This window comes from Carex rostrata, chromosome 26 (assembly GCF_964058835.1).
Source record: "Carex rostrata chromosome 26, lpCarRost1.2, whole genome shotgun sequence".
Classification (NCBI taxonomy): domain Eukaryota; kingdom Viridiplantae; phylum Streptophyta; class Magnoliopsida; order Poales; family Cyperaceae; genus Carex; species Carex rostrata.
Window position 1 is genome coordinate 1,133,588 of NC_135943.1, and position 12,131 is coordinate 1,145,718.

The following is a 12,131-nucleotide window of genomic DNA, read 5'->3' on the forward strand; positions in this document are numbered from 1 at the left end:
TAAAAAGAAGCAGAACCTCTGTGGAAAGAGAAGAATGCATGTAGTGAAAAACATTACGAAAGTTAACCTCCTCTACAAATTTGAAGTTACAGAAGTCGTTGAATTTATACGCTTCAATTTGAGCTTTTTTTTCTTTATCTTTTATCATAAAATTTTGTTGTTCTAGAGCAAATAAAGAGATTTGTCCTCATCCAGTCATCCTGTTTGCCCACATTGTTTTCGTTTTTTTACTGTAACATGTGAAATCATGATATAGCACACTAAAACAAGAACGTCCCTTGCTATTTTTCAAGCAATATTTTTATATTTCTCTTCCGAATTATAAAGTTTTAGTCTTAGATATGCTAGGCCATAGTAATCTCATAGAAGGTCATCAATTCAATATACTGTCAAATCAACATAAAAATAACTGTGATATTTTTTTCTAACTAGTTCTGGAAACAATATACTGTCAAATCTAGATAATTCATGAAAGATTGAGACATCAATATTGTAAAGTTCTTAATTTAATCTCATTTATTGCTAGCTAGTATCCATTTCAAGGCAAAGATATGGAGACTAATAGTAACAGTTATATGGAGAAGGAGATAAACGGTTCAGATCGACTTTTTAGATTTTGAAATTTCAAATTTCCACCGGAAGTATTTCGGCCCATATGCTAGAGGAAGCGCATTAGCCGTACTCTATATATATATATATATGTGAACAATGATATTAATTATGGACCAACAATGTAAATAGATCGTCAATCAATAAGAATATATGTGAATTTCTCTACCAGAATTCATTTTTGTTTTCTATTTTTGTTTTACTTTTTTTTTATCAGCTATTATTACTGTATGAATGATTATTCTACAGGTGAAGTTAAGGTTTTTAATAAATGCTGATGTTTGAGATGTGATTTTGGAATTACCAATAGAATATCGCAGTCTAATCCTTCTATTTTGCTAAATGTACAAAAAGAACACTAATTGTTTTTGTAAAACACAAACTTTCAGGGTCTCTAATTGTGCCTCATTATTTTTTTTTCTTTTTGATTCCTTTTTGTAATTTATAAATACAAACACATTAACTGGAAATAATTTTAACTGATCAAAGGTCCAATGAATAGAATCAAATATGGGCATAACCCGTGTTTCTCGTTAAAATAAATATAAAAAAATAAGTCCAACAAATAAATCAGTATTTTACTGATAATTCACATGCGAGGCAATATTTGTTGTTGCAAAAATGGACATCCATCGTCATAAATGCCCAACTCAACAGCGAGTAACCATTGATACAGATTATGATCATATAGATTGTTCCTCTGATCTGTTTATCAACTGCACTCATTATGTCTTCACATATATTAAGGTGCAGTTGTAGCAAGGTTTATTTATTTTATTTTCCACATGGGTTGAACTTTGAAACAAGTTCTCAAAATTATACTGAAACTTTTTTCATTATAAAATTAATATCCAACCTGGCTAATTAAAGAAGCAAATTACAATATTATCCACTCTAGCGAAAACTTAAAGTAGCAACATGATTTCACAAATAGGGAATTGAAAGACAGGAGAGGTGCAATATTAATTGATAGAATAGCAACCAGTACAAATTATATAACCTTAGGGATGTAACTGAAAAACCTCAGATTCGTTACATGCACGGCCGTCATATGATATTCGTAATACAATTTTATGGATGAGTAGTATTCAAAACCTCATCTGTCGCAGCGGCAACGTTCTTCATGCCCGGGGGATGCGTCGACCGACAGCATTCAGGACTCTCTGGAGTACAAATATTGCAAGATTTCCCTGACCCTGGCATTCGTGCTGCAGCTGCCATTGCCTTTGGTGAGATATGAGGAGCAATAATTAGAAAGAAGGAAAGAACGAGGATGGTTGTAATCATCAGCCTTCTCTGTTTTGTATCCATCTCAGCGCCTCAATGACTATTGTGTATTTTGCTTTCACCTTTCTTCCTTGATAGAAGCAAGGTACTCTCTGAGTTGTATTATTAATTAAGTTTGGCACATAAGGGGAAGATTAAGTAGTCGCGCGGAGTCAACGGTAGATTGGTAGGTAAGACCGTAAGAGCTTTTTAAGACAACTTTTGACTAATTGACTTGGAAATTGGAATTCAGAATAGCGCTAGCAACAAGTGGTATTTGTAAACGACCTTGTTTTCATCCCCACTGGTCATTTTCAGAGAGGATGAAGTCCAAACTAAAGCATATGCAAATTACATTTGGATTATAACATAAAACTGACAAAGAATATATATATTAATTAGTATCGAAGTAGAAAAAAAGTGTAGAAAAACAAGTGTGATATATATAGGGCAGACTCAGGATTTTCATTAGGTGGGTAAAAAAATATCGAATCGGGTTTAAATAGTTTATCAGATTTAAACTCATTAACTAATTGGATACTCGATAAAAAAATAATATTTTGACTTATATTTTTCAATACCCTAACTTATAATTTATGATCCTATAACTTATAATTAATATTATCAATCATAATTCAAAAAATTTATTTTGATTTTAATACTAAATTTAATTCGAATTACAAATTAAACATCCAGAGAGGAGGCAAAAATTTTTTTTCAAAGAATGACAAAGTCAATCGGTACCAATAAATCACTACTAAAACTCAAAATCCAAGACAAATAGACAATAGATCCGCCCATGTTAATATATTAGGCACGTGACGATCAGTAAACTTTGCCTCCTACTGGTTTTCTAGGCATCCGAGACATCTTGCAAGTTGCGGTGTTGATATTAACGGTCAAATGTGCCGTCTGTGGGGTTGTAAAGGAAATAAATTAATTATATTGGAAGATTCATTCCTCGATCATATGTGTGCAAATGTGTCATTGAAAGAGGAAGTTCCGCTTTTTTGAAAAGTCTGATAGCTACTATCAGAGAGTACGACGTAATGAAAAAACAACCACCAAAAACTTACATCTAATTACAACCAATAATCAACAATTTTGTAACCATAATTTAGTCTCCCTCACTGCATAATCTGCAGCCAACTTTGGGTCCGAATTGACTCCCTCAAATATTTTACTGTTACGACATTTCCACAACACCCAGCATCCTGCAAAGAAATACATAGCCCACTGACTTCTTATTAAGAACCAAGAACTTTGCACTATTATTTGCAATTTAGTGCCTCCAAAATTCAAAATTCTTGCAAAGCTGCATCTAAAAAACAAGTGCATAGCCGTTTCTATAATTGGCAATTCTGACAAACCTCACACTGCAGTTCACAGTTCAATCTCCTACTAAGCGTGTCATCATGAGTGAGAAGCTTGCCTCTAAGAAGTAAAAAGGAGAATATACGAACTGTTGGGGGTATTTTAAGGTGCCAAATAAAAGTGTATTTCCAATTTATTTGTCCACCTGATATCAGTACATCATATGCTGACTTTGCTGAATATTCGCAATTGCTGGACCATTGCCATACCAGTAAATCTTCTGTTGCACCTGGAACCGAACCAAAGAGTCATGAATACCTTGTTGTATTGCAAAAGACCATGTCCGATTGGAAGCAGTTGGTGCATCCATTGATTGCATTGTCGGGTAAGTCCAAGAGTCAAACCAATAAGAGATATTAGCTCCACTACCAATTCTCCAACTGGTACTCATATCAAATAAATGTTTGATCTTAAGTAATTGCATACAAAAGAAGGAACCTTCACGCATCCAAATGTTATGCAACTGTCTTGATGTTATGGAGTTCATAGAGATTGTTGTTTGTGACCATAGAGAGTCGGGGCTTCAATATAGGCGCCACCACCATCGCAATAGAAGTGCACACTTTCTAAAAATTAGATTTACTCCTCCCATTCCACCATTCTGTTTAGATGAACAAATAGTCGTCCAATTAATGAAAGAATTCCTCTCTCGTCTCCAGACTTCCCCCACAAAAATTCTGGAAGATGAAGTTTCTCATCTTAAAAATCAGACGTTATGTGTGTCTATTTTTGTCTTGATGCTGACGGTGTCAGCATTTCTCATATTTTTGGAAATTTATCATATGCTATATATGCCATGCATTTATAATAAAAAAAATTTTAATGATTGGCGGCAAATCAAATCACTTCAGGAGTTGTACTTCAATTGTTATAGAAATTTTCATTTTGTGAATAAAAATTATTTAACCCAGCTAATAGATGACAAAGAATTATGCTTGAATTGTCCAGATTAAGGCTAGCAAAAAAACTTGTAGCTTGTGGATCGCTCGTGGATCAACCCGTGACTCTCGTTCCGTAATAGTTTGATCATTATAAGTCTGAGCTCAAAACGAGCCAATTTGTTAGTGGCTCGGTCCATAATTTGTGATTTTGAGTTGGACTTAGTTCGCTCGTTAGTGAATTTGTATGAATTTGTGTGAATTTTATGTCATTCAGCTCAGTTCTAATTGTTTGTAAAATTTATTGTTTTCTTAAAATTCGGTCCAACTCGTTAGTGGTCCGGACCGATTATGAGATAAAGTTTTAGCTCGTCTCCTTAATTCTAGCTCCTTCAGTTCCCACGATAAATCTATTACGAGATAGATCTAGCTCGGTCCGAACCAACTTGTTACCACCCAACTCCAAATCATTTTAAAGAAAGAAAGAATACGTATCATTTTAAAGAAAGAAATAATATGTCATGAAAAGCTCACAAAATTGAAGGAATAATCACCATTGGAACAATGTCCGCAGGGAATTAGATTTTGCGAGTACCAATTAAGCATAATGCTTTCAATTCAATTAATTGCTGAGAAAAATCAACTTTTTTTCACTCTCACCGGCGTCACCGCTCAAGCAACGTACAGAAAATAATGCTGGGTAGTAAAAATAAATTGTTAACTAATTTATGAAGAGTGGAGGAAAGGATTTCAACAATGTGATGAAGAAGTCATTAGCAGTTGGGGATGTCTTTTTTTTTTTTGAAAGCAGTTGAGGATATTAATGATACTCTTTTAACCGTTTATTTGATTCATACCGTATTTGATAAGATATATATATATGGGTAAGATCTACTTTATACCGATTTATTTATATATGATAATTTTTTATTTATACATATAACTATATAAATTTATATCTGCTATTTTTTTTATTTATATATGATGATTTCAAATCAATTAATTTCCAAAAAAAAATGCATGGTGCAGGTAGGGAGCGTAACTATTACCAGCCCTATTCAAATCAATTATTATCTTTACAACGTTTGATTTGGGGTCACTCGTCAAAATTGACTAGTCTTTTTTTTTTTTTGAAAGATCCAGCCTGGTAGTTGCTACCAGATACAAAATTGACTAGTCGGTAGTCGCTATCAGAAGAAATTAACTCGAAATTTCTTAAATTCATAGCTGATAAGTTTAAAAAAAAGTTAAATCCAAATGTTAACAACTTCATAAAACAAAAAGTTTATTTTAAAATTATTGATATAAAATTATATTAGATATTAAAAACATTGATGAGAGAAGATGTGCAAAAGGCCATTTCCATATTTCCAAAATTTCAAAATCCTTAATGATATATCTTACAAATCGGATGGCTGAAAAGTTTAAATGGAGAGTTCAATTGCACCCAACCCCTCCTGTGATTGCCAGAGATCATACTTCATTTAAAATATGTTTTTAATTTCTTGTCAGCAATGGCGCGAGTTGATTTGGGAGAGACGTTGAAGAAATGTTTGAATTGGTCAAATAATTGGAGGAGAAGAAGGAAGGCGAAATTGAACTGTTGTTGGGCAAATGATAAATTATTAGGACAAAATAATATGTAATGTGAATGTAGATGAGTTTCAACGGTTCGGATTTATTATTTGGAGCTAATTCGATAGATTTTAAATTTGAGTTCACAAAGGAACTAAAAAATACCATAGTTCTACTCTTCAATTTATATATAAACCATGGCGAGCGTCCCAAAAGCAAGAACCGGTAGAATTATCAGAAAAATGTTAATATTATGATATATCAATGCATGTATAGATTACCTGCTAAAATTAGGCATAAAATAGATAAAATTAGACGCAAATTTCTTTAGCATGGTGGAAATTCCACAAGAAAAAAAATATGTAGCTTGGAGGGAAGTTTGCAAAAGTAAAGATCAAGGTAGTTTGGGTGTATTGGATTTAAAGTTAATGAATTAGTCTCTTTTAGCTAAATGGTGGATTAAATTTCTAGATAATTCTGTTCATGGTACATGGAAATCAATTCTTTTAAGTAAGTATGGATGTAGAACCAGCCCTTCAGTGTGCTCTCCATTCTGGAGATCAATTTTAAAAGACCATGTGATGATTAACTTAGGTTTAAATAAAGAAATAGGTAATGGTAAGTCTACGGCTTTCTGGTTAGATAGATGGTACAATGAACATGCTCTACAACATCAGTATCCAAATTTGTTTTCAATTGTTACCAATAGATTTGTGTCTGTGGCTGAGGCTTTTGCTACTTCTTATTTGCAACTTAGTTTTAAAAGACAATTAACTGGTATATATATGAATGAATGGTTAGCTTTACAAAATATATTCTTTCACTTTACTCTATCTGACCAATTAGAAGATAGGATTATATGGAGATGGTCCACCGACGATAACTTCACTGTTCATTCCTTTTATAAATTGTTAGAATATGGGAGCATGTCTAATTCTGAATATAACACTATATGGAAATCTTATATTCCATTAAAAATTAAAATATTTTTGTGGCTTGTGCGAAAATACAAGATTTTGACTAAGGTTAACTTAGTAAATAAAGATTGGCAAGGAGATACGAAATGTATGTTTTGTGATCAAATAAAGAGTACAGAGCATCTTTTCGTTCAATGTTCTTTCATTAGCTTAATATGGAACTGGATAGCAACTCATAATAACTTTAGTTATGATTGTCACACTTTGGAGGATTTATGGATGATTGATGCTTCTATTCCTTTAACAGATAGATTATTAATTGAATTATTACGAGGTACTGTTCTATGAACTATTTGGTTAGAATACAATATCTTTGAACTATTATTAAGGTTATTGGTACTAAGATTATATCTTTGACTCAATTTTGGTATAAATCTAGAGAAGATGATTCATTCTCTAAATTAAATATTATATTACCTTTTGATGTTAAGAATCTTCTAGATCTTTTTCTGCTGGAAGAGGACGGAAGCTCAGACAAGACCCAAACTTTGGATCTCCTGGTGCAGGGTTCTGGGGATGGCAACCCCCCATATCTAATGTTTCGCGTCGAGGACGAGGATGAAGACTTTAGATTTGTAGTACTTAGTTTTATGCATGTTATGATGTTTTTTGTGTTTTTCTATAATTGTTGCCTTCTTGTGTTGTGGACATGGTAGAATGTTTTGTTTTTTTTTTTCAATTGTTTTTGCTTATGTTGTGAACGGTTGTAAAGACTTGACATATTTGATTTTGGTACCAATTTTAGGTATTATATCAAATATGCTATGGTTCTTGATTTCAATGAAATCGGTGGTCAATACCACTACTTTTCAAAAAAAAAAAATGATATATCAGTGCATATCATATGTAGCTGAATCCATCTCATTATTCACCAATAAAATATGAGTGAATACCAAAATAATAGAAAACGATATGAATGTCATTTTTTCGCTTCTTTTTAACTATTTTTATTAGCAATTATCATTGTATGAATGATTATTCTACGTACTGAAGTTTAGAATACAGTATAATATATTTGTATTTGTTTCGATATAAGCTAGTTATTGAGTAGTGATGGTGTCTTGCATTTCATATAAAAAGTTTTATTTTAGAAATCGAAACAAGAAAAAAAAGTTTTCTGTTTTTCAAAAACAAATACAGAAAGGTTTTTTAAAAAAAATACAGAAATTTTTTTCTGTTCTGTTAAAACGATGAACAGAAAAACAGAAACAGTACCAAATGGGTTCCAAATTATCATGACCAGCTGGTTTGGCTTTTCTGTTTCTAACTAAGAGATTTTTCAGTCCACTTTTAAGGAATTAAAAAAGGATAAAATCAAACAGTTCTTTTAACATCAATTATTTGTGAAAAATAAGTTATAAATTAAAAAGAATTCAAATTCATACAGCTAATAATCAGCCAAAATTAATCTAAAGCAATACCACGTGGTTATTAGTTATCAAAAGCACTGTTGTATATGAACTACAAATTTTCAGCTCAATATATCATCAGGCATAAAGGGGAAAAAAAAGGGAAAAAAATATCGCCACAATTTTTATTTCTCCCGTTATCCTGATGAATTAATGAGAAACTACAAAACAAAATTGAACTACCAACTATTTGGGCGCCCCCAAATACTAGTAATGATGTGGATCAATGCATTTTCCATCTGAAGTGCAAACTTGTGGGTCCATTCTAGCCATGGTTGAACCCACAAGCAAGAGAAGAGAAGCAACCAAAATAGCCATCAACGTAATGTCTCTATGCCAGTACATCTCCATCAAAACCAGCGTATGCGTATATATATGGCTTGCAATTCAAATATGTGATGAGGATTTGAATGTTTAAGAAAATATTTGAATGTTTAAGCTATTTGTAATGGCAGTTGTGCTTTCTTGGATGGGCCCCTATTTGCCAAGAATCAAGGTTGGAATACACATTTTATAGAGATAATCAGTATGACAGTATTGAACAATTCATTGCTTATGTGGCACGTTTATACAGAAGACAAAGTCAAAAGTTGGTACAATATTAAAAAGGACGACGATATGATTCTCCTGCTATGTTTCGAAAGTTCGATCATAAAAAGCATATTGAATGCAAATTATTATGAATATTTTTGACAATCGACTTGTGATTAAACATAATAAAAGTAAACAGTACGATAAAAATTGCTTCAATAATGCTAAACTTGATTTTCCAAGTTTTCTCCTGGATGGTTACTTATGAGATTGATTTTCTATATATATTCAATTAAAAAACATAAACAAAACATCAATTAATATTTTTTCCTAACAATTTTAATTAAAATAAACATATATAGATTATAAGTATCAAATTTCGAGAAAAGATTATAAAATTTAAACAAATATAGCTATGTTGGTTCACATTACAGATTAAGTATGTATCATATTATCAAATTTCTTCTTAGCAATGTCACGTTTTAAATTTATAAAAAATAATAATAAGGTGAATAGATACCTTGACTTGACTGCTTGAAACTTCAATTGAATTGATACATGAGGAGGGATCACTTATATCGTTTTTTTTGTGACACTGGATTACACTTTACATTTTCAAAGTCCAAACAGTCAATTCAAACCGTTTAATATGATATATTATAATATGCTTGCAGATCAAATTTTATATTTTTTTTTTATTTATTAAGATGAGTACAAAAATTCAATAATCTGAAAACAACGATTTTGTAAAATATTTAATAAATAGTAAAAAAATTCAAAAAAAATAAAAAATTGATCTGCAAGCACATTTTAATATATCAATCATGTTGAACGGTTTGGATCGACTGCTTGAACTTTAAAAACTTTACAAATGTAAGGTGTAATTGGATGTCACCAAAAATAGTGTAAGTTTGTACATTATTTAGCTGTATTTCTATGAATTTTAATCCATACCTTATAAATTGAATGCGAATCCATTTAAGTATACAATCAAGCATAATTCCTTATCTGTCTCGTAAGATGCGCAATGCCCAGGATTGAGTTGGTCCAAAATTTGCATGTTTATTTATTGCAAAAAAATAAAAATCATCTTGCAATTATGAAAATAAAATAATCACACAACATTAATTACATTATGAAGATTTATTGCAGATGAAAAGATATCTAAAGAGGATTAAAATTGATATGCATTTATATATTTATTTTTACTGTTGTGTTGCTAAAAAGATGAGTAGTGTTAATATGTCGACCTTTATTTAACAATAAATCCTAGATGTAGGGAGGATAATAACTTCCATTGAATATATTCAATTGTTATTGATTTTTTTGTCATAACATTTGTTGTATAGATTATTGCTATGTACAAGCTTTACTAAAGAAAAACAAGCAGTTAGAAATTTAGAATTAAGCCTATATATAAATGTACATAACAAAAAACTTAATTTATTTCTCATTCTAGACAATTTTCGTAAGTTGTGTTGGGAAAGAATGAAAGAATAGACCCGCACTGTACCCGCAGGGGACCACTGAAAATTAAATGTGAAAAAATAACTTTTTGTAGGGATCACAAAAATTCTACAATTCGAATTTTTTTTCCTAAAGTATTAATATCTATGCATAGAAGTATTTATACCTATGTACGGAAGTATTTATAGCTATGAGGTGAACAATTATTTATTGTGCGGGTACTGTAGTGCGAAAATAATAGTACCTGCAGCACTGTACCCACGGGGGGGTCACTGAAAATTAAATGCAAAAAGATAACTTCCTGCAGGGACTGCAAAATCTCCACAATTTTTTTTTTCATATTATTAATATCTATGCAATTTTTTTTTTAAATGAGATCCATGATGACGTACTTTCAGACTCATTGTCACGCAAGTATTTATATCTCACCGTACAAGTATTTATACCTATACTTGCAAATATTTTTTACATATAACACTAAAAATATTAATATCTAAGTATTGAAAGTATTTATACTTATACACTGAAGTATTTATACGTATGAGGTCAACTATTTTTGTTAGAGGAAGGCTGATGCAGAGATGATTAGAGAACTCGAAAAGTGATTACCATAACAAGTCATGCATCAAAGTATTAATATTTTTTTTAAGTGTTAATATCTTATCTTCTCAAATATATATTTATAACTACGAATGTATACATATCTAAGTATTTTTTACATATGACACTGAAAGTATTAATATCTAAGTACTTAAAGTATTTATATTTATGTATTGAAGTATTTATTCCTATGAAGTCAACTATTTTTGTTAGAGAAAAGTTGACGCGAGAATGAGTACGGGGATTGTAAAAAGAAAACTATATAATTAGTGAGAACCATAGAGAAATGATATTGCTGAGATTTAAGAATAATAATTAGTTAAGACTATAAAATTAGTGGGGATCATAATACATTATTTCTCTAAATGCGGGTATTGTAGTACGAGTACTGTAGTGCGGGTACTGTCCAGGTACTGTAGCGAGGGTACTAAAATAATTATTCAATTTTTTAATTAGAATTTCACTTTATAGACAATATCAATTGTCATTTTATGGACAATGCCAACTTTCTATAGTTTTGACTTTGACCCTATAAATGACAATTTAAATATCACATCCCAATTGAAACAGATCGAGTGCTTCGATCATAGATACAATAAGCAAAAGTTGAAAAAAAGGGATTAAATATAAATAATAGAAGCATGCGCCGAACTTCTAGAAAGAACAAAACAAATAATTTATAAAGTCTATAGGTTAAAATTAGAAGGTTAATAAATTAATTTTAATGTATTTATTTTTTGAATGTTTTTTGACCGCTTAACTTATACTAAATTAATTCGAATGTTAAAATTTTTACACGTAGACGCATCACTCGTAAGTTATGCGGATTTCAACTGTTCGAATTCGTCATTTAAAATCAATTTGACAGATTTTAGACTTGAGTTCACCAAAATGCTTGGTGAACTTAAGAGCACCCTAGTTCTACTCTATATAAGTTATGAAGTGAAGGCTCCAGCTGATCCTCCCTATAGAATCTGATCAAAATTAGACCATTTCCATTTTATAAATGCCAGTGATTTAAAACTTTGTTAGAACTAAAATGTTTATGAAAGTTTGTAATCCGAACTCAAATAACCTACAAAATGTTCTAATTCAAATGGTTGAATACATGCTCTATTTCTAATTAAGATAAGTTAAGAAAATATGATTGCACTTCAAAGTCCAGGCTCAAAATATTTTCGGACTTATTCTAAATATTATTCAACCTGTGCGATCAACCGCAATCAAATAATTTTTAATTCTTAAATTTAAAACAACAAACATCTATATACAATAACTTTATGATGTACTATTTGATTTCAGAATTGGCAAATATAAAAAATACAAAATTTCATACAAACTTATTTCTAATAGTATAACTAAGTTAGTACTGATGAATATATAATTAGAAAAATCAAATTATTATTTGAAAAAGGATATAACCAATTACAACATTGTTCAGTTTG